The following is a 6076-nucleotide window of genomic DNA, read 5'->3' on the forward strand; positions in this document are numbered from 1 at the left end:
CTGCCTCTTCTATATCCCCCAGGGGGATATGCATTGTCAATGTACTGTAGGATAATTAGTGCTTGTGAAATGTGGCTACATACATGTACAATGCCTGAAGTCACCAAACGTCCTCTCAGAAGCATACATGTGGGTTGTATTGAATTGCTGAATTGTGTGGTGGCACACGAGTAGGTTGCACAATGTTCTTTTTTTCTGTTTATTTGTTCTATTTAAAGGTGTCACTCCAGCCTAAGAGCAGTGTAGGTAATTGTCTCTGTGTTCATTACTGTTTCACACAAAGTAAAAAAAAAAATTTAAAAATCACTGAGCAAATTTAACCCGCAGTACCCTTTGATATTTGAAATGCTAGTTTAGAAAGGAGACATCCACAAAAGCTTTAAAATGAACAATTCTTTATTGCATTTGACAAATGCCCGTAATGAAATGTAATATAATTTGGCCCATGGCATTGTCCATTGGAGCATGATAGCCGCCCCTATACTCTGTCCGAACTATGATGTAATGTATATTGATTGAATGATAACTAATGCCAGCGGGCAGGACAAGTGGCACCCTGGGCCACCTTCCCTCTAGACAAGGCGCGCTGCAAGGTGGAGGCAGAGGAGGAGGGGGACCAAACAAAGAAACGACAAGGAGGCGTAGACTAGAGGCCTATTTAAAGAAACAGCTTGATTACATATATGATTAGTGGGTGGATTCCCCTTTCAGAAACACAAGCATAGTTTCCAATTAAAATATACAGCTCTGGAAAAAATTAAGAGACCACTGCAAAATTATCAGTTTCTCTGGTTTTACTATTTATAGACCTGTGTTTGGGTAAAATAAACATTTTTGTTTTATTCTATAAACTACTGACAACATTTCTCCCAAATTCCAAATAAAAATATTGTCATTTAGAGCATTTATTTGCAGAAAATGACAAATGGTCAAAATAACAAAAAAGATGCAGTGTTGTCAGACCTCGAATAATGCAAAGAAAATAAGTTCATATTCATTTTTTAAACAACACAATACTAATGTTTTAACTTAGGAAGAGTTCAGAAATCAATATTTGGTGGAATAACCCTGATTTTCAAGCACAGCTTTCATGCGTCTTGGCATGCTCTCCACCAGTCTTTCACATTGATGTTGGGTGACTTTATGCCACTCCTGGCGCAAAAATTCAAGCAGCTCGGCTTTGTTTGTTGGCTTGTGACCATCCATCTTCCTCTTGATCACATTCCAGAGGTTTTCAATGGGGTTCAGGTCTAGAGATTGGGCTGGCCATGACAGGGTCTTGATCTGGTGGTCCTGTATCTACACCTTGATTGACCTGGCTGTGTGGCATGGAGCATTGTCCTGCTGGAAAAACCAATCCTCAGAGTTGGGGAACATTGTCGGAGCAGAAGGAAGCAAGTTTTCTTCCAGGACAACCTTGTACTTGGCTTGATTCATGCGTCCTTCACAAAGACAAATCTGCCCGATTCCAGCCTTGCTGAAGCACCCCCAGATGAGCCAATTTTCAGCTTTGCCCAACACCTGGTCGTCTAATGGTTAGACGGAGACCTGGAGAGGCCTACAAGTGGTGGAGGATCGGTGATGATCTGGGGGTGCTTCAGCAAGGCTGGAATCGGGCAGCTTTGGCATGAATCAAGCCAAGTACAAGGTTGTCCTGGAAGAAAACTTGCTTCCTTCTGCTCTGACAATGTTCCCCAACTCTGAGGATTGGTTTTTCCAGCAGGACAATGCTCCATGCCACACAGCCAGGTCAATCAAGGTGTGGATGGAGGACCACCAGATCAAGACCCTGTCATGGCCAGCCCAATCTCTAGACCTGAACCCCATTGAAAACCTCTGGAATGTGATCAAGAGGAAGATGGATGGTCACAAGCCATCAAACAAAGCTGAGCTGCTTGAATTTTTGCGCCAGGAGTGGCATAAAGTCACCCAACATCAATGTGAAAGACTGGTGGAGAGCATGCCAAGACGCATGAAAGCTGTGCTTGAAAATCAGGGTTATTCCACCAAATATCGAGTTAAAACATTAGTATTGTGTTGTTTAAAAATGAATATGAACTTATTTTCTTTGCATTATTCGAGGTCTGACAACACTGCATCTTTTTTGTTATTTTGACCAGTTGTCATTTTCTGCAAATAAATGCTCTAAATGACAATATTTTTATTTGGAATTTGGGAGAAATGTTGTCAGTAGTTTATCGAATAAAACAAAAATGTTTATTTTACCCAAACACATACCTATAAATAGTAAAACCAGAGAAACTGATAATTTTGCAGTGATCTCTTAATTTTTTCCAGAGCTATATATATATATATAGATTTTAGAACATTTGTTCAAACAATGTCAGACTGTATGCTTTGGCAGAACAAGTGGTCTCACGGAACAGTGAAGATACAGTTGACCTTTACCCAAATGTCTTTACTTAACATTTGCAATTCACATTTAGTGCTCTCGAACTTTGATCAGTCAAGTCTGATTTTTGTTTTAACAGTAGCCTTTCCAGATGATTTATTTATTTATTTATTTATTGGCATAAGGCGATTCTTTTCTTGGTGCCATAACTTTGGCCGGTAATCCTTTGGTACATTTCCAGTAACACTATAAATAAATTGTTGCAGTTCTAAATTAGAAATAGCTATGAATCATGTTTAATTGGTTTGTTTTTATAATTAAAACTATCCAGAGTTATAAAACAATAAAAATAGCATTTTAAAGTTAATAATATGGGTTAATAAGAATATAGATACAGTATTTTGTTACACAGTAAAGCAATATCATTATTTCACATGAAATGTAGATACTCACTTGAGGTTGTGATGGTACAACTGCCCTGTGGTAATAAATAAACAAGTATTGGGACACTAGTTTGCATTGTTAAAAACAAAACAAAAAATAACAACAGGTGGAGAACCTCTGGAAGAAAATAACCATAGGTGAATAAACCAATTTACAGTATTTGCACTAGCCACACGAGGTAAATATGTATTATTTTCAGTCTCTTAACTTCCAGTTGTTACATGCACAGCTACAGTTTACACCAGTAGATATTCAATTACTACATGCCTGGTTCTACCATCAATACTAGTTGTCACTTTTGTGCCTTTTGTTTTACTCATACTCCATGGACGCTGTCACCACTTGCACACCATGTCAAAATTGCATTGAAAGACTTCAGAATTATATTTACTTGACATAATTTGGGGTATTACTAATAGTGGCTTGAGGGGAGAATGTAATTTGAATGTGCTTCATTTTCTATCAAACAGTACCGCGCATATAACTGTAGCAGTAAACAAAACCCACCAAGGAATAAATGTTTAGGTCCGATGGTTCAGTTAGTGAAGAGATACAGTGGTTAGGCTTTCATAGCTCATTTGAGGTTACACAAGGCTGTTTTCAGTTTTCATTTTTCCATGAAGAATGAATACATTTTATAATTTTATAATATTAATTAAATGTGAGAATTAAGAGCACCCACAAAAGTAACAATATGGGTATTGTGGTTTCTGTGCTGCTACATTACAGTTTTTTGTTTTTTTTTTATCTGGTAGAGAAATATGTGTGTGAGCTATGCTTTTTAGGTGGTGTTGCATCTGCCTTGGTCATTTCACCTGTAGAAGTGAAAATGTCCCCATCTTTCCTGGCATTACCCAACCAGCGGCTCCCCCTATTGACTGATGCTTTCAGCCAGTAACCAGTGATTTGACCCAGAAAAGATGGCTCAGGTGAAATAACCTTTGAAGTGAAGAAGTCACAAAATGAGAACTTTATTATACCTTGTAATTCCATATATCATCATTTTAAATATAAAAGAAAATACATATTTGCTACAAGCTGTCACTGCTGAGCCTTACTCTGTATGGCCTACGGAAAATATGCAGGTTCAGGTGAGAGCTTAGTATCTCTGTCACAGTGAATGGGGAGTAAAAAAGGGTACTTTCATCTAACATATATTATAGCATTAGGGATTGAGTGAAACAGAACATATTCATGTAGAAAATAAAGGACTTGCAAGAATGTTGTTAAAGTAATCAAAACCCCATGGGTAATTATTCCTTTCAGAAGGCCTTTAGTTGGTATATTTATAGTAATGCTTTTTTTAACTGAAGTCGTGTGGGATTGCCTCATTATTTTTTACAGGGCTACACAACAGTTTGAGTAAATCTTATGTAATATGTTGTGGATTCCATTACAAAACTCAGTCCTCATGCATTGTTTTCTCCATCCCAGTTACCATGGTTGATTTTCCTATGACACACATGTTTTTAAAGGTGATTGTGTTCCTTAACCTGTTGAAGTAGAAGGGGAAGTGTTGACTAACAGTTTTGACTAACAGTTTAGAAAATAAAAACCATTAAGCTGTATAGTTCACCTTCACCATAATGTGTGCGTGTTTCATATAGGGAAATGTGGGACCTACACAATGGTGGCAATACTTGTTCAGTGAGATTTCCTGGAATAATTTTGTTATCTGTGTACTTTTAAGTATTTTCTAAGACCATATTAATATCCCTGCAAACAAAAAGCTTTTTTTCCCTTTTACTTCTCTCTTCACAATCTGTAGATATTATCAACAGCAACCGCAGCAATGTCCTGAACGCACGGATGTGTTGGTTTTCCTTTTGAGTGAACAGACAGCGGAGGCTTTATATTTTTAACAGTGTTCAAAGGATTTTACATTTTCTAGAGGTTATCATGAAACCTACAGTGAATTTCACACTGAAACTAAACTGAACTGAACAAATGAGTGACAGAACGTATTGATAGACAGGCCTCTGATCTTAAAGGATGAGACTTCACGGTCAAAGCCTCAAACACCACGTAGTTGCAGATTTTTCAATAAATGTCAAGTGATAAGAGAAACAGCACACTGCAGATAGTGCTTCTGCTTTTCACAACACAGTGAGCCTGTATGTTTCTACCCTAGTCTTGTTAAATAAAGTACAGTTACATACTGTATAGTATCCTGCAAGCACAACTCTTCAGCTCAAGCTGCCAGATTCTCTTTCACCATATGTAACATGGGCTAGATCGCCAAAGCACCTGTATAGTTGTAAGGACCAGCGCTATCTAGAGCAGCTACTGTGTTTTGACAGCACTATAAAAGAAACTGGATTCACAGTAGATGTTCACTAGATAGTGCTGGCTTTTACAGTGATGCAGACATGTAGCCGCTGTGACATATATGGTGAAAGAGAATAGGACAACAAAAACTGAACAGCTGGTTTGGAAGTCAGGTAAAAGCACCTTAACATACACTATATCAGAATGTGAATAAAACAAAAGTATTTGATTAATTGCTTTCTGTCCAAACTTTTTCACATGTACAAAAATAGCCAATTACAAGGTCCTTCCAATGAAGAAGTGATAGCTACAAAAGGGGCCAAGTTGTAAATAAAAAAAAGGGTCATCCCATAAATTTGTAATAATGTAAAATGGCTAAGTTAACAAGATACAATTGTGGCAAAAATATTTATTACTGTAGGAACTGTTACTACTGTGTAGAAATGTTTTAGGACAGATACTGCTTCTTTTTTCCTTTTCTTTTTTAAATTATTTATATTATAATGAAGAAGAAAAAAAAACAACTCGGTCAGATATCCTAGATTTCAGCCCTGTATGCTTTATTCTTACTTGCCTGGAGACCAGGACTGACTACCGTGACGCCTAATAAGAAGCACCCAGATGATAGCTAACATCATAAATAAGCAAGGCGGCAGTTAAAAAAAAAAAGATAATGTAACTTGAAGCATCATCAAACTGTATGACTAAGCGGATGTCTGTTGCTCGTAATATTGCCTAATTTTGTCGTCTGACTGAGAAGTTCAGAAACCATCTTGGGATGTTATGACAGCATACAAATGGACAGTAGCTAAAATGTTATTTACAATTGTAAGTGAGAAAGGGGATAAACATAACTACAGTCAATGTTTTATGAAGCAGAATCCTCCAGAATCTCCAACACTGCTACTGTCTAACTGAATTAACAAACAGGCCTAATGTGACTAGCGATAGTTTAATCCTTACATGTTGCTTTAACCTTTATTTTTAGCAATATGAGCCACATTTAGGTTC

The sequence above is a fragment of the Acipenser ruthenus genome, chromosome 8 (genome assembly GCF_902713425.1).
Source record: "Acipenser ruthenus chromosome 8, fAciRut3.2 maternal haplotype, whole genome shotgun sequence".
Lineage (NCBI taxonomy): Eukaryota > Metazoa > Chordata > Actinopteri > Acipenseriformes > Acipenseridae > Acipenser > Acipenser ruthenus.